General features: G+C 47.7%; 1 protein-coding gene across 3 annotated transcripts in view; it reads right to left on the bottom strand.

Annotated features, from left to right (window-relative positions):
- The window catches only part of LOC150050474 (uncharacterized), a 542379-nt gene extending 520571 nt beyond the window's left edge, over positions 1–21808 (bottom strand). For all 3 annotated transcript variants that reach the window (XR_016538651.1, XR_016538654.1, XR_016538655.1), the window contains exon 1: positions 21690–21808. The gene's annotated coding sequence lies outside the window, so the exon portion shown is untranslated. The remainder of the gene's footprint in view (positions 1–21689) is intronic.
- Positions 21809–22021: the final 213 nt, after the last annotated feature.

Below are 22021 nucleotides of genomic sequence, written 5' to 3'. Positions count from 1 at the left end.
CCTTGATACCACATACATAGAAAAAATCTAGGAATGGTGGCTCAAGTGGTAGAGCACTAGCCTTGAGAAAGCCCAAGGACAGTGCTCAGGCCCAGAGCTCAAGCCCCAGACTGAAAAAAAAATAAGAGAATCACAGTCCAGACCAGACTCGGCAAAAACATAAGTCCCTATTCAAAACATTATTAACACCTAAAGGGCTGGGGAAAAGGGCTGGGGAATTGGCTTGAGTGATAGAGCACCCACCTGGATTCCAGTACCCCCAAAGAGAGAAGAGGAGAAAGAGGAGGAAAGGAAGAGGATGGGAGGAGGAGGAGGAGAGAAAAAAGAGGAGAAGGATGAGGAGGAGAAGGAGGGGGAGGAGGAAGGGGAAGGAAGGAGGAGGAGGGGAAGAAGAAGGAAAGAAGAAGATTATAATGATGATGATGAGCAAGAGTCTCCTTCATTCACCTCCACTACTCCCTTCACTGGAGTCTACCATTCGGCCAGGTATGGGCACCCTGTATTATCAAAGAGGAACTTGATTGTATGCTAAGGTCAGGCCGACTTCTGGAAGGCCATTACTGAGCACTCAAGCTTGAAAATCCCACACATACTAGTCTACCCCCGTGTGGCTGTGGCCAGGCTCTTCACGTCTCTATTCCTTGTCTTCTGCTCTGTTAGAGTAAGTGCATCCTTCCCAAGAGTTTTCATGATGGTAACAATGACATAATGCATGCAGAACTAGATACTTTCACACTCAGTGAATTCTGTTCCCAGGTCATCCCAGGGGCCCTGAGCTCTACCGTCTCCTATTTTTACTGGTAAGAAAACTAATGGGGGAGGGCGGGCAGGACAGCATCCCCAGTCCTCATTGTGACTTTAGGACCTAGGAGCCTTTCTCCCCAGCAGGGCAGATACCCTCCTGGCTAAGGCAGGCATAGCCCCTGGCGCCAGCCACCTGCCACTCCTAGCGCTGCCTTCCCACCAGTTCTTGGTAGATGATGGCATCTGACTCACTCTCCTGTGCACTTTCTCCCTCCCCACTTGGTGTGGAGCGGAGGAGCTGGTGCTGTTAGCACACCTGCCACCCTCCTGTTGACTCGTTTCTTTAGAGAAGACAGAGAAGGGTGGTGTGGTACCTGGGTGGGGTTCCCACCAGCCCGCACAGTCGGGGAGAATTTCTGGGGATGCTCAAATAGAGATGTGGGGAATTTTTCTCCCACCTCCCCCTGCTCCTCCCAAGCTCTGAGTAAGACAAAATGCTTCCCCTTGCAGGCATGTAGGCTGGCCTGAGCAGAAGGGCCTAGCAAAAGCATCCAGGAAGGGGGGCTGCTCAGCCAGTTCAGGGCAGCGCTGCCCATCTCGTCACCTACAAACCAAACCTCCCAACATGGCCCAGAAACATAACACTGAGTTCACAGCACAGCACAAGCTGACCAACTAACATGCCTGCTGGCCCCTTGTGGATAGTTTATATGGGTTTTGTTTCTGCTAAAAGGAAGTTGGACTGAGTACTGTGGCTCAAGTTTGTAATTCTAGCTACTTGAGATCACAGTTTGAGGCTAGCTCGGGTAAATAGAAAGTCTTAAGACTCCATCTTGACCACGGTCTGGGCACAAAAAAGCACACAGCATCTCCCCGGGAATGGGAGAAGCACAATGCATGGGTGCCCACTGAGCAACACAGGACAGCAGAACTAAGAGGATCGCAGTCCAGGCTGGCCAAAGGGCTGTGGGTTCGCTCCCACAGGTGGCCAAGCTCAAATTCCTCAGACTTTCCAAGACCTTCACAGGAACTGTCACCCTCCCTTCACAAGGAATACCTGACAGAAGTGAGAAGCTTGCCCAAGGTCACATAAAAAGCAAGGATGACCCACGATGTAGGCCCCAACCATGCCCTAATTCTGAATGCTTCTTGACTTCTTTTTCTTTTCCTCCAGAAGAAAGAGTTCAAGAGCAATGAGGAAGTCTGTCAGGTGCAGAAGGAAACCACAGTAGGGCGGTGGAGGGAATCCTGGCTGGAACCAGCTTTGATTGGATGCATAAAATCTTTTCCTTTCCAACCTGGACAAGCCAGACAGCCCATGGAAACTAGAGAGTGGGGGAACGGCTAACTCTTTGGAACCAATGGGAGCAGGGTGAATGGAAAACTTGGCCTTTCCAAAAAGAAAAATGGAGCCAGGCAGAAAGATGTGATGCTCATTGGAAATTCTCACTGCACACTTCTTTCATTCGGCCTTGACTCTCAAGATGGCAGTGCCCCATGGGTAAATGATGGCCTCTGACTCAGGACCTGCAGCCGCCTCCCTTCCCCCCCCCCCCCCCCCCCCCCCCCCGCACTTAGAAAGGCCACTGATCCTTCAGCACATAGGGCGTGAATCTACCCTGCTGTGAGCTAAGGCAATGGTGATATCATTTAATTTGCCTTTAGAAAGGATTGTCCTGCTGTGGAACAAAAGTTCGTGTTTGTGACATCTATGGTAATCCCTGCTTGGAACAGGGGCTCAAGCAGCTGCTCTAGACTCCACACACGATCCACTAGTGATGCCTGCCAAGAATGAAGTTAGGATCCTCACAGTTGTTTGATCCACTCTTGTCCATCATCTCATCCAAAGAAGCAAAGGGAAAGGATGCTTTGAAAAAGCTGATCATGAGGTTAGTTAAAGGCCGGCCATGCCCAGTTGGGAGTGAAAGGGCGACCACTCTAAATCCCTGTGTAATTGTGTCACTGGCTTATCCACTATTCCTTTATTTAATTCCTTTGCTGCTTCAATTAGTCAGAATCCATTTTTTTCCTGCCTGAAGCTAAATAAGAAGTGTAACTTGCACAATTTTTCTTTCCTTCCTGATTTCCAGATACCATTAATACAAGGCTGTTGTAGTTAAGAATCTTATTAAAGGTTTACAGGGAGCACAATGAAAAAACGGAGAATGATTCCTCATTTGATGCTGGACACAGAGCTCGTACAAGCCTACTGGCCATTTGTTACCCTGAGAATTTCTCACCTTGGACACTTATTGCCTTCACCCTCCTGACTGCCCTCTCTGTCCCTCTTCTCTCCCAAAGAGCAAGGATTCGGCACATATCCTAGCTCTGTGGGGGACACTTGGCTGGAAACCAGGGTGAGGATATTTACCCACACACCATGACAAGTAAACAATTACATACAGAGTCGCTTTGCAAGCAGAATTGATTCGTTCATTTTTCCTTGGTGAACAATATGTTAAATCTCCCTATGGGAGAAAGAGGGGGGACTATAGGATTCTATGTCTCCAAGAATTTGGAAGAGTGATCTGACCATGCCCAGATACATCCCAGGCTGATGAAAGAATAACCACCTCACAGCACCACACAGGAGTGGCCAAAAGACCATGGGTACCTTTTTGGGAATCCTGCTCTGCGGAATGAACTGACATTGAAACGTCTGCCTCGAGGGACCTGTAGAAAACATGACAGGGCAGGAAGAGAGCTCTAGGAAGGAGAAAATGAAAGTGCTGGCCCAGAGGTTCCAGCAGGCATTTAGGGCTGAGCCCAGCTGTACACGGGTAGGAGGGATCCTGATTTCCCAGGCCATGTGCCTTTAGGCGCCATCTAATCCTATGGCAGTGGGTACTGATGAAAGGGAAGATGACTTACCCAAGACTGAGGTCAGGAAGTGAAAGGGCTAGGATTTGAAGCTAGGCACTGAAGAGGAGCCTCATTCTTAAACCCTCCAACACCCCCACAAGCTCCAGCCTGGCTAGTCAACCAAGGCAGTTCCAGAACCTGAGCTACCATTACATTCAGTGTTTCAATAAGTTGAGCCCTGGTGTCAGGGAACTACAAAAAAAAAAAGAATCTTGTGTTAGCCCATTTTCCCTGCCACAATGTTGTGTAACAAATATCCCCAATAGCTCAGCACTGTGCAGCAGTGTTCATAGGTCTGAGGTCAGCACAGTCATCTCTGCTTCTAAACAGAACCACTCTGAGTTCTGCTCTAGTGACTGAATTCTAAGACGAATGACTACCTGGCAAGCTGTCTTCCCCAGGCAAATAGAAGAGGCACAGGAGAGTTGAACAGAATAATACAGAAGCATAATTCCTCCCAGTGGCTCAACTAGTGCCCAAATGCCCTCCTCCCCTACCCCCCCCCCACACACCCTTCCCTTCTCCTGGGTGGTCCACTTTCTTTCCTCCTCTTGGCCCGCCACCAAATCCCTTCCAAGTAAGCTCACAAAGATGCCCCATGCCTTCTACCTACAAACTCCTAACTGCCCCTCCCATGGACCCCAGCCCTGGTTCCCAAGCCCCAGTCTCAGAATGAGGGCCTAGGGACAGGAAAGGGGGAGCCAAGAGCTGAGAAGCCCCTCTCAGGGATAGAACAACCCCAGAAGTTCTTGATCTGGGTACATGTGCGGGGTGGGGGGAGGGGAAGGCAGAGAATGGTCCCTCACTCCCCACCCCCCTCAGCTCCCCACATTCTTAATTTGAGACTCCAAAAGGAAGAAATAGTAACAGCCACCAGCCTGGCTGCAGCCACAGCATTTCCCGCCCCGTTAAGGCAGCCGAGAAAGTGCTGACAGGGACGGCTGACAAGCCGTGCGCATTGTAATTCACACCATAACAGCATCTCCCGGGCTCGTGGATTTCTCATTGAAAAATTATGTGATGTCTTTTTGGAAACCCAATACTGAGTTATTGATATTGTGGAGGCAGCCGGAGCACTACTTCCAGCTTATTAGCTTTATACTTTCTGAAGGACTTTTTTTCTTTCCCTCCCCTCTAATTTCCAACTTGGATTTCCCTTTTCAGGGTAAATTGGATCATTGTGCTTTGACTGAGTGTCTGGGTGGGCAGACCTGGGGAGGGACTGTTCTCTGCACCTGGAGTGGGTACTTTAGAAGTATGTCAAGATGTGGGTGTGGGTGTGTTTCTGTGAGGGTGTGTCTGAGTGTGTAAGCATCTCTGAACTTAATGGTATACCACTGGGGGGAAGGCTTCTGGCTTTGTATCCTGAGGGCAGGTGAACATATCCATATCCAGGAAGCCCCAATTTCTATGCAGTTCCAAACCCATTTCTCCTTCCTTCTCCTCACTCCCCCACCTTAGCATCTGGCTTCAGCAGGCTGGGACAGCAGACATTCTCAACTATCCCAGAATCAACAGCTGTTCCTGCACCATGATCACAACCCAAACTCAAATATAGAGAAAGGAAAAAAACGCCCTTTCTTTTTATTAGATTCCTACTGAAACGCCTGATTGGAACCTTCCCCCAGATGCACACACACTCACACACACACACACACACACACACACACACACAGACACACACACACACAGTTATTTTTCTTTTTCCTAACAGAGCAAGAGAAAGGCCCCAAGCATTCTATAACAACCTCTTTCAGTGGAAAAGGTGTTCCATGCTCTGCCCCCCTAAGATCTCTGTGACTGAGTTAAAATGGGCTCTGGGCCTTTTTTTATTATTATTATTATTAGATGAATTGCATCATTAAATTACATTATAAAAGCTAAAAATGCACCATTAATTTTCAAAAACAATAGTAAATACATCTCATTTCTAATACATGATTCTGCATTTAATTTTTGCCTGGGGCCTTGCCTTTTTCTTTCTTTTTTTTTTTCCAGCTTCACTGTCTCCCTTTATGCAGACTATATAAATGGAGCTAAATTGCCAAGGAAATTTTTGCCAAATGTCCATAATGTGAAAATAAATGAATTTCTAATTGGCTGTTGCAAAAAGAAAAATTACTTTTTGATCTCAGCTCAGCCAAGCAAAAATCTACCTAGCCAGAGTAATAAGATGCATAGAGACAAAGGCCTGGGGGTAAATGTCCATAGTGAAATCTCTTCTGCCCTACTATGTACTCCTCCTAGCTCCCTAGACAGTCTGACCCTGAACAAACTGGAGTGTGGGGGGGAACTGCTATGTTGGGGATCCATCCATACAGTGTTCCACCTCCTACCTTCACATTTCCTGCTCCCCTGAACCTGATTGGAGCACAGCTCCACCATCCAGAATTGAAGTACCTCCCATTCGTTCCTGCTTGACCTCTCACCCTTGACCTCCCATCTATAAGATAGCCATCACTTCTGCCTTTGTAGGTTCATTAGTGTTTTAGGTTGAAGTAACCCCCCCCCAAATTAATATACTAAAGTCCTATGCCTCAGTAGGTCAGAATGTGAAGGGATCTTTACAAGAGCAGACACAGGCACACACACAAGAGTGACATGGGGACAGACCCTTCCTTTCAGTCCTCAGATGGAAGCAATCCTGGATATTGTAAGATGATGGATTTCTGCTTCTGAGGCCACTTAGTCTCTGTAAGACAAATACACAATATTTGAGACCCTGACAACCTTGGCAGAGGCAATCCCACAGTTTAACAATTAGGTCCACAAGGTTTGGTCTTCTCCTCTTGGATCAGAGTCTTCAGGGGTTATAGAAGCCCTTGATCACTAAAGTGTGCCTGTCAGGAGAGCCTCTGGTCCTTCCTCAAATCTGCCCCTGTAGTTCCCTTCCTTGAGTCAAGTTCTGGCCAGTACACAGTCTGACTTTAAGCCCTAGATTCATCTCACAGCAGGAAACCCAAGGCTTTCAGAAGTGAAAGGACTGGGCGAGGACCACACCTCTAGGAAGTAATAATAAGGGATTGAAATCCAGATGCTCTGGCCCAGGACCCAGGTTAAGTGCCCACTACGCCTCCATTGCCAGTCAGGATCCAATGTGAGGGATTTGTGCTGGGATATAGGTGGGTCCCTCAGCTCTCCAGGCCCTGGAGCCAAGGGCTGAAGAGTAGATAAGACCTGGGCACCTGAACAGATCTCACTCTCAACTGGAAATGGAGCATGGAAACCCTTCTAATGAGTCCCCCACCTGGGTGTGCTCAGATCCTGGGCTTTGGGGTACATCCTCTGGGAATAAATGCAGGCTAAGCTGGGTGTTGATAGCTTGTGCCTATAATCCTAGCTACTCAGGAGGCTGAGATCTGAAGATTGTAGATCAAAGCCAGCGAGGGCAAGAAAGTCTGTGAGACTCTTATCTCTGGTTAACCCAGGTGGGGGGGAGGGGAAGAAAATCTAGAAGCAGAGCTGTGCTTCAAATGGTAGTGTGCCAGCCTTGAGCAAAAAAATCTGGGAGACAGAACCTAGGCCTTGAGTTCAAACTGCAGTACTGGCACATGCACACACACGTGTACACACACACGTGTATACACACACACCTGGGATTCGATCCCAGGCAGCCCCCATCCGTACCTCAGACCCTTCCTAGCAGTAGGCTGGCAGCTGATCCTGTAGTGACTGAATTTTGACCCACAATCCAGGCAGTTTGTAGAAACTTCTTTCCTTTTTAGTGTGCATATTAATTATCCTGAAACAGGTGCAAAAGCAACCCCGTTTATTATTGTTTCTTTGAGCTCATAATGGCAGTTGTTTCAAATGAATCCCGTTAACCCGGGTGAGAGAATTTATGGCCCCAAATTTACACGGGGCTGCTTAATCACCGCACCTTTGCTGCAGACAGACTTTCTGGGAGAACCATTTGCCCCACGATTTGTCAGTGGGAAAATGGCCTCATATAAACGTTTGGAGGAAATAAATGCTAATCCAAAGCTCAGTCTTTCACTCTCTTAATTGCCCGGGGGGATTTAAAGGAGGCAAACTTATTTACTCACAGCAGGAAGTGAGCAGTAATAAACCATGACCACTGTGCGCTGTCCCTGACCAGGCTAGGGAGAGAGACTGCAAGTTTAAAGGGGCGGGGGATAGGCCAGGGTAGACACTAGGTCTTTGCCCACCCACTGGCTGAAGACCATCCTGTACTTTAAAGAGACTGTCTCTTTGAACTCAATTAATAACAGAGCAGATAAATGGTTGGGCTGAGATATTCCTGTCTCTCTTACCCCATGCTGTGCCTCCCTGATTCCCAAACTGGAGGTTACAAAGGAGGAAAGAAGCAGTCCCCCAGTAGTCTCCAGTAGTCCCCAGTAGCTGTAAAGGGAGACTTTAAATGGCAGCCAGGCCAGGCACCAGTGGCTCGTGCCTATAATCGGGGCTACTCGGGAAGCTGAGAGCTGGAGGATCGTGCTTCAAAGCTAGCACTGGCAAACAAATCCAAGAGACTCATCTCTAACTAACAAAGAGTTGAAAGTGGAAGTGTGGCTCAAGTGGTAGAGTGCCAGCCTTGAGCAAAAGAGCCAAGCAAGAACACAAAGCCCTGAGCTGAAGCCGTGTGTGTGTGTGTGTGTGTGTGTGTGTGTGTGTGTGTGTGTGCACATGCACACGTAGGCAGAAGGTCTGGCTTGAGAAGCTCCCCACTGGGTTGGGGACTCAGACTGAAAGCCAGCATCCCAGCATCCCTCCAGAGCTCAGCCCACAGATGGAAACCAGCCTGATGTATCTGGCAGGAGAGGGTGAACACCAGACACTGAGCAGGCACAAGGTCCTTCCCAGGATCAGGGGACTTGTCAGGACATCCGAGGGTCACACCTCCACCTATATCTTCCTAAGCCAGGATCTTTTTCAAGCTGTCCCTTCCAAACTTTCTCCTTGGTGGGGGCCCAGGTGAGCCACACAGCCAGCATAAGATTCCACACTAGCAGACCCACAGACATGGTTACTAGGGTCCCTGCGAAGATGGAATCCACCTGCAAGACACGCTTCCCTAACCTTCAAGGTCTGAGATTGGCCAATGACTCACCAACTAAGTCCCACCCAAAGGGGAGGGCACTAGAGATGCTGATCAAATTCCTGGGACCGGAGGAACTGGTGTCAAATCCAGATAACCAGGACAGAAGTGGGGGGGACAAAGATGAAGCCTATCTGTCAATCAATCTATTCATATCTAACTTCTGGACTGAATAAAACCCCAGACAAACCAAAGCGTTGGTGCTCCAGAATCTTGCTCTGCATCCCAGTCTCACTCTAATAACCTTTTTTCTCCCATTTCTCACTAGGCTTCAAATCTTGCTCAAATTCTTCTCTCATGGACACAAAAGAACCAAGGCTGTTTGGCTTCCTTTACGAAGGGGGAAAAGGCCCAACCTGTTCTGGTGGCATCACCACCAGGGATGCTGTGTGACTGTCTCGAGGAGCATCATTCTCATGGACTCAGTGTGAATGGCACCACTTAGAGTTGTTCAAGCCACAGCCTGGGCAACTGTCCAGAACCAGGGACAGAAATACTGAAGGAATTTCCCTCTATGTTTTCCTGTGCTTTATTCTCCCCCCACACACCAGATATAGGAGAGCCTTTTCAAAAGGGCCTGAGAACAGAGATTCCAAGGATCTCACCTTCAGACTCTCTACTCTCCTCTTTGTCCAGCTTCTGGGTTTTTTCAAACAGGCCCAGGAAAAATGATTCCCAAGGCCAAGCAGGCATACTGACACAAGCATGTCCATAACCTCAGCTACTCAAGAGGAAGAGAACAAAGAGAGGGAGGAGGAGAAGGAAGAGAGGGTGAAGAAATTTTTCAGTCTTCTACTTATAAGACTAACACTGCTGTTGGCTTAGGGCCCCACCACCGTGATCATGTTTAACCTTAATTATTAATTACTTTCTAAGAGCTCAGTCTCCTATTAGTGACATTGGGAGTTAGAGCTTCAGCACATAAATTTGGGGGGGGACTCAGATTGGTCCTAGTACTTCCAACCGTGTGCTAGCCACAGCTGTGGGCACAGGGTGCAAATTTAAAAGGACAGGGTGTCCACAAGAGGCAAGATGAGGAATAGGGCACGAGCTGTCCCTAGATCTCACCAATCTTGAAATACATTCTAGCACATGCAGCCAGTTCCTGGGCTCCTGTGGCAGAAAACAGCCAATGATTAGGGTAAGGGTCTACTCTCTAAGACTGATGCCCTGGCCTAGTGGTCTTCATAGCTCAAAACTTTGCTATATGGACCCTTGATTCTCCCCTTTCAATCTTCTTTTTCCTGTAAGCGGATACTCATCACTGAATTATTTTCTCAACCTGCTTTCTACTCGTGAGAAATTGGGGACTCGCCTGGCACAGTGGCAGTGAGTTGAGTCAGAGCTTGAAGTGTGAATATTCACTGAAACACTCTCTTGGAAACTTTATGGGTCTCCTGTACATCTGAGTCAAAGATTACTAAACTAAACATGTTCCAACCTCTCCTCTTCCTCCTCCTCTTTCTCTTCCTTTTCTTCCCTATCTTTCTTCTCTCTTTGCCTTTCTCCTATACACTCCTTTATCTACCTCCTTTCTTCTGCTGGATCTTTATAATTCTTTTTTTTTTTTTGGTCATGGAGCTTGAACTCTGGGCCTGGGCACTGTCCCTAAGCTTCTTTGTGCTCAAGGCTAGCCCTCTACCACTTGAGTCACAGGGGCACTTCCTGGATCTTTATAATTCTCACAAATCATTTTGTTTAGCAGGGAGAGTCTACCAGCACCACCTTAAACACTCAGGTTGAAAGAAGGAACCTTGTGCAGCACAATGATTCAAGTCCATGACCCCTACATACTCAGAAGGCTGAGCTCTGGAGAATTACAATTTCAGGTCCTGAAGAGGGGGCCAGGGAATCAGCCCCAAGGCACCTTTTCAACCAACAGCTGAGTGTGGTGGCACACACATGTCATCCTACCTACAATGGCGAGTAGCAAGTAGGAGGAACATGGCCCAGAAACCAGGGAAAAGATGGAAGTGTCTTAAAATAACAGTGCAGACAAGGGCTAGACTGAGTTCAAGACCCAGGATCAGCGCCAGGGGGAAAAAGAAAAAGAAAAAGAGGACTAGAAGCACAGCTCAGCAATGTGGTTCCAGCCTACCAAATACATGTCCCTGAGTTCAAACCCCGCCAAATGAGAGAAGAGAGGGGGAGGGGAAGAGAGAAGGAACCTTTTGATCTGCTCTTTAGCCCCACTTTGAGATTTTCTTAATGGCTAGAAAACTGAAGTAAGAAACTTTTATTTCCTACATACAAGTGCCCAGCCACCTCTGTTTCTCCAAAATATAGGTACTTGCTGTTGCCAAGCCTTGTGCTCAGTGGGACTGCCTTGAAGAATCCTGGCAGAGGCTCCAGGAAGGAGTCTCAGGCATGGTCCAAACTCCGAAGCGTCAAGGTAGAGTGTGAACTTTGCCATTCATATATGGGAAGCACCCTCTTTACATTCCAAGCAGGGAGAATTCCACAGCCTGTGGAAGAGACTCGCCCCTGGCCTCAGAGCCTAGTCTTGCTTAGCAAGTAATCAAAAAAATAAAAAAGAAGAACATGCCACAGGGTGACAGGAGTACTAGATAGAGGAGGAAAATGAAGCAGCCATGGCTGCTTTCTACATGCACTTGGGAAAGGCTGCTGTGATGCAGGACCCAGGCAATGGGAGAATGTGAGGTGCGGATGCCTTGGGAAGGGCAGATATCTGTCAGACAGTACGTCTGGAGGTCTAAAAGAAGAACCAGGGAGCCAGGCTGCCTGGCTGTGGATCACTCTCATCCAGGGCTGGGACTCCTAACTTAAATTGGGAGGACTTCCTCCTACCTCCACCACAGCCAGGACACCCTGTACCCACACCACCTCCGCCCTGCTGAGCTCTGCTGCTCCCTCTCCATTCTCCTTCCTTCCCCTCCCCACCCCCAGCTACTCACTTCCCAAGACAAATAGCAGTTTCTTCCTGCTCATCCATCAGTGCTCCCGGGCCCATCCATTAATATTGCCATTCCCCCACCTGTCCCCCGTCCCAGCCCCACGTCCTTGCTTGGGGACAGGGTCCATTGATCAGAGGCCCATCTGTCGCTTGTCACATTCTGGAGGCCCTGACAGCAGGAGACATAGCTGTTGCTGGCCAGGCCAGCCTGGAGCCAAAGGAAGGAGGAAGCTGTTCCTCCATGCTGACGCTAAGGCAGAGATGTGAGGAGAGAATGGGCTATGGGGTCAAGGTAAGCTTCAGCCAGGCTGGAGGGACCTGGGGAGTGGTGCTGGCCCACGTGCCCATTGGCCTCGGCCTGCATCCAGCCAGGGGGGCACTGATAGGGGAACAAGGAGGGAGGAGGGCTGGAATGGCTGTCTCAGGCTCCACCCTAGGCCTTGAGCCCGTCCCAGGCAGCCTCCCCAGGCAGGTGGGACTTCACCAGATTTGCCCAGGCATGTGAGAGCGTCCTAAGTACAGCCAGCCACGCACCGCCCTGTATGCCCTCATCCCACCTCCACATGTGTGATGGCCCCTCCCTAAACTTCTCTCCATTTTTCCCATTTTTACACACGTAAAGCTGTGAGCAAGGTCTCAGGATCAGAGGAGTAGGAGGCCCAAGATCCTGTCCCAGGAAACCAATACACAGCAAAACTGGTGTGGATGGACTCTAAGCATCTCTCCCACTGTCCCTTCAGATTTAACATAAATTCAAACATAAAAGTGGTCCAAGCACCAATGACTCATACTTGTCATCCAGGCAGCTCAGAAGGCTGAGATCTGAATACTGAGGTTCAAAAGCCAACTGGATCAGGAAAACCCATAAGATTCTTTTTTTTTTTTTTTTTTGCCAGTCATGGGGCTTGAACTCAGGGCCTGAGCACTGTCCTTGGACTTTTTCTCAAGGCCAGAGCTCTACCACTTGAGCCACAGAACCACTTCCAGCTTTTTTCTATGTATATGGTACTGAGGAATTGAACCCGGGCCTTCGTGCATGCTAGGCAAGCACTCTACTACTAGACCAAACTCCTGGCCCCAAAATACTTGTTTGTTTTGTTTTGCAGCCAGTCCTGTGCTTGAACTCAGGGTCTGGGCATTGTCTTTGAACACTTTTTGCTCAAGGCTAGCACTCTGCCACTTGGGCCACAGCACCACTTCTGACTATTTCTGAGTATGTGGTACTGAGGAATTGAACCCATGGCTTTGTGCATGCTAGGGGAGCACTCTACCACTAGGGTATGATCCCAGCAAGATTCTTATCTCTACTTCACCACAGCAAAAAGCAGGAAGTGGGGCTATGGCTCAAGTGGTATAGCCCTAGCCTTGAGCAAACAATACTAAGGGACAACACCCAGATCCTGAGTTCAAGCCCCAGGACTGACACAAAGTAATAAGCTAGGTGCCAAGTAGCTCATTCCTATAATCCTACTCAGGAGGCTGAAATGTGAAGTTCAGAAGGAAAGAACATTAGAGTCTTATCTCCAATTACTCACCAGAAAACCAGAAGTAGCTCAAGTGCTAGAGCACAAGTCTGGAGCATAAATACTCAAGGACAGTGCCCAGGACCTGAGTTCAAACCCCATGACCAACAAATAAATAAAGTAAGTAACAATTTTTTTCTTTGTTTCTGTTTTCATTCTCTTTTTCCCCCCCCCCTCATGTTTGTTCTTTTATATGTCTTTGAGAAGCTAATGGATGTCACAGAAATGGAGGGACAAAGAGTGAACAACTCTAGTGCTGGTACTCACTAGATACTATGTTGAAAGTGGACTATACAGCGTGTGTGTGCATCTGTTGGGGGGGAGGGCTAGAGGGAAAAACTGGGAGACAGTGAGGGAAGGAGTGACATTGACTAAAAAGGAATGCACTCTTTACCTGACAAATTATCATAACCCCTCTGTATGTGACGTTTACAATAATAAAAATAAAATGAATAAAGCATTAGGAGTTTCAAAATGGCAGCCACAGAGCTCAAGGCCATTCTGGCAAGGGTTCCTGTGACACCACACACCTGTGCTCTGGTGAGGCCAGGCTGTCTATGCCCCTCCACCCTCATCTCATCCAGATTCTCACCTTGTAGCCTATCCCCCACACCCTGAGGACTTGGGCCCCTGGCTGGGGTGCTACTATCACTCCCAATGGAGCCACCTTCCACATGGACCAGCTACCCATCCCGCTGCTACCAAGTAACTATCTAACTAAATACACAAAGCCCTCAAAACTCCTCCACAGCTTCTATTGTTGGCCATGGCTTCACCCACTGGCAATTCGAGCCATGTCTGGAGACACTTTTGGTTGAAACTCTGTGAGTGGGATCACTGCTGGTGGGTAGAAACCAGATGCTACGCAACATTCCACCACATAACAATTCCCAGCAAAGAACTGTTTGACTTGACATGCCCAGCATAGAAGTACATACCTATAAATCCCAGCTACTTGGAAGATGGGGATTGGATCATGGTTCAAGTCTAGCCTGGGTAAAAATTCAAGACCCTATCTTTAAATTTACAAAACAGTAAAAAAAAAAAAAAAAAAAAAACAGGTTTAGTGGCTCACGCCTATAATCCTAGCTACTCAGAAAGCTGAGATCTGAGGATCAAGGTTCAAAGCCAGCCCTGGAACAAAAGGACCTGAGACTCTTATCTCCAATTAACCTCTAGAAAATGGGAAGTGAGGATTGGTTCAAGGGTAGGGCAGTAGCGTTGAGCTGAAGAGCTCAGGGACAATGCCCAGGCCCAGGGGTAGGGTGGTAGCCTTGAGTGAAGAGCCCAGGGACAGTGCCCAGGCGGAGTTCAAGCCCCATGACCCACAATAATAATAATAATAATAATAATAATAATAATAATAATAAATTTGAAAAGGAAAAGCTGGCAGGGAGTGTGGCCTAGTGGTAGAGTGCTTGCCTAGCATGTACAAAGCCCTGCGTTTGATTCCTCGGTAGCATATACACACACAAAAAAGTTGGAAGTTGTGCTGTGGCTCAAGCGGTACAGTGCTAGCCTTGAGAAAGCCCAAGTTCAGTGCCCAGGTCTGGAGTTCAAGCCCCAGGACTGGCAAAAATAAATAAATATTTTTTAAAATAACAATAAAAAAACTAAAGGACTACAGGCATTCTTAAGTGGTAGAGCACCTGCCTAGCAAGTCCAAGTTCCTGAAATCAAAAGCCAATACTACCAAAAAATGTTCTGTCCAAAATGTCAACAGTGTGGTGCATAGGTTGGAAAATGGCTGAAACTTACACTGTCATGTTCATCCCTGTCCATCCTTGTAGCCCAAAAAGCCTCTTGCTCATGCTCCTCTAATTCAAGTTTTTACCATAAGGTGGCGCTGGAGATAATGGCTGTCTCCCATACTGCTGGATACTTCAAGGCCTAGATTATAGATTCACAAATGACTCTGCTCTATGCTTCTCTACCAAAACCCACATCCTGTAAAATATCAAACCATCCTTAAAGTGCTCATATCTTTTGGTGCTATTAGGATTTGAACTCAGAGCCTTTTAGCAAGTGCTCCATCATGGAGTCCTACCTGTGCTGGAAATTTTGGTATTATAGGGTCTCATTTTCTGCCTAGAAAAGAACCTGGACTGCAATCCACCTATGTCAGGCTTCCCATGATATCTGGGATAATAGGCATATATCACCACACCCCGCTTCTCTCCAAATTTTTCTCCCTGCTGGCATGAAGTGGCAGGCCTCCCAAATCTCAGCCTCCCACACATGTGCACCCCCACAACTGGCTCAAAAGAGGCAAATCCAAGCTGGGCGCAGTGGCTCACCTGAGACTCTTATCTCCATTTAACCTCTAGAAAATGAGAGGTGGGGATTGGCTCAAGGGTAGAGCAGTAGCTTTGAGCTGAAGAGCTCAGGGACAGCGCCCAGGCCCAGGGGTAGTGTGGTGGCCTTGAGCTAAAGAACTCAGGGACAGCACCCAGGCCAAGTTCAAGCCTCATGAGCCCCCCCCCCCCCTCAAAAAGAGAAAGGGGGGGAGAGAAGGAGAGAGAAAGAGAGAGAGAGAGAGAGAGAGAGAGAGAGAGAGAGAGAGAGAGAGAGAGAGAGAGAGAGAGAGAGAGAGAGAGAGAGAGAGGGAGGGAGAGAGAGAGAGAGAATATCCCACTACTACCATCAAAAGGGAAAACAAAATGTATCTTCTCAGGCTGTACCCAGAATCTGCAACTTAACAAGACTCCCATGTGATTCCAGCACACATTGATTCAAAAAGCGTCACTTTACAACTGAAAATAAATCACCGCAAACTTTCACTTCCCATAAAGCACCTGCTGCTACCAATCCTTGCCAGACAGGATTCCCTTCCTAGGTCCCAATCACATGACCCTGGAAATCAGCCATCACAACCAACAAGATGGGAAGTGGTTTCCTATTCTTAGGAGATCCACACGGCTGTCCTTCTGTAAATGGACCACTTTATTAATGTGGTGTAGCTATTGACTTTTACTGCCTTAAGTGTCAGAAACGATTTGTCCATTGCCCTTTTGGGCTTGTTTAGGACAGTGTCTTGAGATATAGTTTGGGTTGTTTGTTTTTTTAAGCTAAATCTGTTAGTCTTTTCTTTGGCAATTCTATCTCATCCTAAAATGAAATGCTTCTCTTTTTATGCTCTCTTACAGTCTTTTATTGGTTTATTTCTTACTGTTTTTACCTATGCATAGGGCTGAGCGTTTTAGTTTGAGGACCCTAGAATAAAATAAAGATCAAAACTGTTCTTCAGGGGCCGGGAGTTTGGCCTAGTGGTTAAAGTGCTTGCCTAGCATGCATGAAGACCCGGGTTCAATTCCTCGGTACCACATACATAGAAAAAAAAGCCGGAAGTGGTGCTGAGGCTCAAGTGGTAGAGCTCTAGCCTTGAGAAAGTCCAAGGACAGTGCTCAGGCCCTGAGCTCAAGCCCAGGACTGGCAAAAAAAACAACAACAACAAAAAAAACTGTTCTTCAAATAACCAGATTTACAGGTAGCAATTACCAACTAATCCATGCCTGTCTTATGGAGACCCATTGCACCTCTCCATGGACCAAGCTCTCACCCAGGATGCTCTATTTCAGCCTATTGATTCACCCATCTTCACTTGTGCCTGTAGCATACTGGTTTTATTATTGTAGCTTTATCTCACATTTTAATACCTAGTACAAAAAGCCCTTTTCCACATCAATTTAGCTATTCTCATCTTCTTGTTTCTCTTTCCCCCCGTTGTATCTTTTTCCCCCCATTTGTCATGGCAGAGATGTAACTCCAACTTCTGGGTACCAGGGGCTCTTCCCAACTGGAGGCAGTGGGTAGAGAGAGTGCAGGAGGTGGGGTGGGGGAAGCATGGTGGTATTTCCCCCTCCCCTCTCCCCAGCACTTTAGTGTTTCTGCTAGATTTTTATTCTTATAGGAGTTGAGCAGAGCCATGTTTTACACCCGAGTCTTCACCCACCATGATCTATGTCCCTTTTACAAACTTATCTCTGGGTTTTTGCTCAGTTTATAAGCTCGGGGTAATCTTTCTTCCCTAAAGCTCCCTTCCACCAGAGTCTGGGGGAACCTTGAGATTTCCTGCCAATGATTTAAAGGGCTATAACATTCGCAGGCTAGATTTGTTTTAGTGTCCATAAAACTCAAAAATTTCATAAAACAATTGGTGAAAATAAAATTACCAAAAAATGATATAATGCCAGCAGACTGTATAATAGTTATGGGAGAAATGGAGACCATGATTCACTGGGGGATAAAAATGACAATGTATTTATTGCAGTGCACTGACAAGAAACTAATTTGTCCCTTTTACTTTTGAGACAGGGCAAGAATTCCGATTTTTCTCTTCTCCCTCTGACTCTGACAGGAAAACAGAAGGTGGGGGCAAATGGGCCTCAGCCCATGGGATGTGTGTGTGTGTGTGTGTGTGTGTGTGTGCGTGCGTGCGTGTGTGCATGTGTTTGCATGCACTCATATGAAGAGTTTTAAAACAAACAAAACTGTTTAGTCTCATCTTTTTGAGCTTTTGAAAAAGTTTGCTCAATCTATAATATTTGTGTCTGTATGTTTTGGATTGCATCAATGCAGGTCTCAATGTATATAAGTTTGTGTGTATGTGTGTGTAAGACAGAAAGTGTGATAAGCAATAGTGGAAATAGGTGGTTTAAAAATGGATAATTTTCCCACTCTGTGCTCTGACGGAAAAAAAAAGATATACCACATAAAATAAAACTAAATGTTCAGTTAAGAATCAGTGGTCACTTGCAGGTGAATGGAGGATGAGAGATGACATCACAGAAACTCAGGGAAAGTTCCAGAAGTTGTGGGACCATTCTATGACTTGATGCGGTATAGTAGCCTGGGTATGTGCATTGGCCCCAAATCATTATACTATAAAATCATAAAATGGAAGAAGTTGATTATATAAATTATACCCTCCCCCAAAGACCTCTAAGACTTTCCTTAGGCTGCAGGAAAGAAGAAAGAGTAGAAAGTTACTTTTGACCTTGTAATTAATAGACACAGAATCTGGACACTGTGAGAGCAAAAGGGTACTTACTGAATAAATAAGTGAATGAGAAGTTAATGAATGAATAGGTAATGAGTGAATGAATAAAAAAGTGAATGAGAAGTTACTAAGTGAATGGGTAAGGGTACATGAATGAATGAGTGGAATTGATGAATGAATGGCTAAGTGAACAAGCACCAGTATATGAATGGATGAATGGGTGGATGGGTGAGTGAGTAGGTGGGTTGGTGGGTGAGTGAATGAGTGACTGAGTGGGCCAACATATTTCTCCTTAGCAACAGAGGCCACTACATAGAATGATGCAAACTCTACAGAACAGCCTATGGGAAGGGGTTCATTAAACCCACCTCACCAATAAAGCAAAGGAGGCTTAGAAAGGTTCCTGGGCTTGACTTGCCTCTGTCACAGGACTGGCTCTATTGCCCAAATTCATCATCCAATACAAAAATGACACTGGCCCCTAGAGGCCCAGGCACAGCCCCGAGCCTGCTGCCCCTCCTGCCCTGCCCTGGATCCTGCAGAAGCTGCTCTCAATTCTAATAGACAGGTGACAGCGGACACGGGGGATGGGAGACAGAAGAATGGGCAGGACTGGGGACACAGTCATCTGTCCTCACACTTGAGGAATGAGGCAAGGAGGGACATGCCACAGGAGCCTGGGCAGGAGCTAGCGAAGAGTTGGTAAATGGCTGTGAGGGGGTTGGGGCCTAGGTAGGGATTAGAATACAAACCTTCCCAGAATCCACTTGGAAAAATCAAGGAAGATAATATTTGGGGATGAGGTGCAGGAAGATGAATTGATAAGCTGCTTGATGTAGCATAAAGGTCATTCAGCGAACAGAAAGCTATGCTGTCATGGTCAGGCCGGTCCTCTGCTCCAGCACGCCAACTTGACTGAGCCATGACCCCGTGTGGTTTGAGGCTTGCCTGTGAGGGCGTTTCTGGATGGGATGAAGACTGGACGGGTGAGCTGGGTTAAGGCAGGTGGCTTCCTGGTGTAGGTGGGTCTTACCTAGCCAGCTGAAGCCCTGAGCAGAGCACAAAGGCTGACTTGCCCCAGCAAGAAAACTTTTCCTGCTTTCAAACAGCGATGCCGTTCCTCCTCCGGGACCTGGAGACCCAAGTCCTCCACAGGCTCCACACAGGCCTACAGACTCATCAGACACCGTGATCTCCATGCCTTAGCATCAATTAAAATAAACCTGCTCCTGAGTGTCTCTACCTCCTGGTGCTGCTGTTTCCCTCCACATCCCTGGTGGATGCACAGCCGCTTCCTCAGTGAGCAGAGGACAGAGACCCGAGGGAGCTAAAGAGAAGATTCTGCACTCAACAGCCACAGCAGGGACTAGGGGTAGACCTGCCACCAGGTGAGTGTCCATGTCAAGAATGCCCACAAGGAGACAGCTGCCACGCTGCTGTGGTCCACCTCCACGGTACTGCCTGCCCATTTCATGCTTCTTGGTTGATTGTGTTTCTCAAGACCTAGACTAGAACTAGGTATCTAATGCTTTTCTTCATTGGCTGGTAATTTACCACCTGAGCCATGCCTCCAGTCTCTTTCTTTGCTAATTGTATTCTCGGACACACGGACACGGACACACACACACACACACACACACACACACACACACACACACACACACGTCTGTGTTTCTCCTAGCCTCTGCAGTAAACAAGGCCTCAGATCACGGACCTATGGTTCTCTGGGCCTGGACAAGTGACACAAGAACATAAACTTGCAGATTACCTGAGGATTGGCTGGCTCCAAGAAGATACCCTGTACCCATCCAGCCCACACCCCCAGCACTGACCACAGGAGAGAAGGGCCCCCACCTGAGAGGAGACACAGCCCCTCCATAGAGGCCACATCCTTCCAAGCACATCCATCCATTCTCTAGGTAGAAAGCAGTTTCTTGTTCCTCTTCTTTTCTAGTATCCTGGGATCCCTATTATCTTCAAACTACTGCAGGTGCTATCAGAACCCTAGTGTGGGGGAAGGGGGTTGTTGGGGTGGATTGCACGGAGCTTCCTTTCTGGGAAACTATCTTCAGCTCCCATGCTGGGACCCAGAGAACAGAACACTCAGGTTTCCAAAGGCCACAGAACCCACTTCTCTGACACCTGCATACTTGAGTAAAAGCCACATAAATAAGAAGAAAGTAAACCAATTTTGTTCACTGGCACCTATGGGGAGGTAGGGAGGAAAAGTAAGAAGGGAAGAGGATGGGGGAAGAGAAGAAAGAAGGAGAGGAAAAAATGTAGAGAGGTAAAAAAAAAAGACAGGAGGGGAGGGAAGGGGAGAATGTGACTCTGTCCCACTGTAAACTGTCCTATGAAAAAGTCCAGCTAACAAGAAACTGAAGGAGGCAAGTACACTCCAACATCTAGCCAGATGTTGGCAACATCTGTCAGCAACCTGTGAACAATCAGGAAAGTGGATGCTCCTCCAGCCCAGCTCAGGGGTGGGAAAGCAGACCGTCCCTTCTGTTAAAGTGAGCTACAAGGCCATATTCAAAGGGACTGGGTGGAGGCAGGAGCAAACAGAAAGGCTGTATTGCAATTTACCCCAGTGACCAGAGCATGCACTATGCACAGGATATGTTTTTTACCAGTCCTGGGGCTTGAACTCAGGGCTTGAGTGCTGTTTTAGGCTTTCTCAAGGCTAGAGCTCTACCACTTGAGCCCAGCACCAATTTCTGGCTTTTTTCTATGCATTTGATACTGAAGAATCAAACCCGGGTCTTTGTGCATGCTAGGCAAGCACACTACCACTAGGCCAAATCCCGGCCCCCAAGGATGGTATTTTATCCACAGTGATGTCTGCAGCTCAGGAGTCTCCAGCACTGATTTTAGGATCTCGTTTTGGATTTCATAAACAGCTCAGCAGCTGGCTGCACCTATATATGGCTCAGTCCCATAAACACAAGCTCAATATTGGAAAGCAGAACATAACTTATAGCCACACAGATGCAGGAAGAATCACACACACACACACACACACACACACACACACACACACACACACACACACACACGTTGTCTCCGGCCTGTATACACCTAGAGTCTCCATGCATTATCGATAATGCTCTCGTGCACAAACACCATCATCACGCAAGGCCCACTAGCAGCACATCACACTTCAGACAGGAAGCTTGCTCAAAGGAGGTGCAGGCATTGAGACACACACATGGAAGGAAGTACCATGAGAACCACATGCTCTGGAATCATGTCTGTGGACACAGACTGAGAAACCTGCCCATATTCCCACGCCTCAAGTCCATGTGCACACATGGGCTCAGTCAGTGCACTCCACATCAGAGGAGCACACGCACCCACACACCCACACACCCATGTATCCACACGCCCACACCCATACACTCATATACCCATGCATCCACACATCCACACACCTACACCCACACACTTATACCCACACATCCACACCCACATATCCATGCATCCATGCACCTATACATCCGCACATCCATGCAGCCACACATTTACACACCCACACATCTACACATCCACACACCCACATTTCACGCATCCACACATTCGTGCATCCACCTGGGAATGGCTGGCTTCTTTCCTCCATTGGGCCATTGGGTGCTCCCACAAAGATGAATGTGCTCCTCTCAAAGATGAGCTGCCAGCCCTACAAATCAGTGCCCCTCAAGCTCCTTCTTCTCCCACCCTCGACCCTCCCCCATTAGTCATCCAAAGGGGAAATGCAAAGAGTAATAATAATTAGACAAGGACAAATCACTGTGCTGGGTTAGGGATGGCTTCCGCTCAATAAAGGGTGGTTTCCGTGGCAACCAGGGCAGATGCTAGGGACTAGGGCCCTGGGGAGGCTGCCATGGGTGGGCATGGAGCACTGCAGCCTAGGGCTCACCCCT

Source organism: Megascapheus bottae, chromosome 18 (genome assembly GCF_031878675.1).
Source record: "Megascapheus bottae isolate mThoBot1 chromosome 18, mThoBot2.hap1, whole genome shotgun sequence".
Taxonomy (NCBI): Eukaryota; Metazoa; Chordata; class Mammalia; order Rodentia; family Geomyidae; genus Megascapheus; species Megascapheus bottae.
The sequence above is the reverse complement of the archived record's forward strand: the minus strand, read 5'-3'. Positions and strand labels throughout refer to the sequence as shown.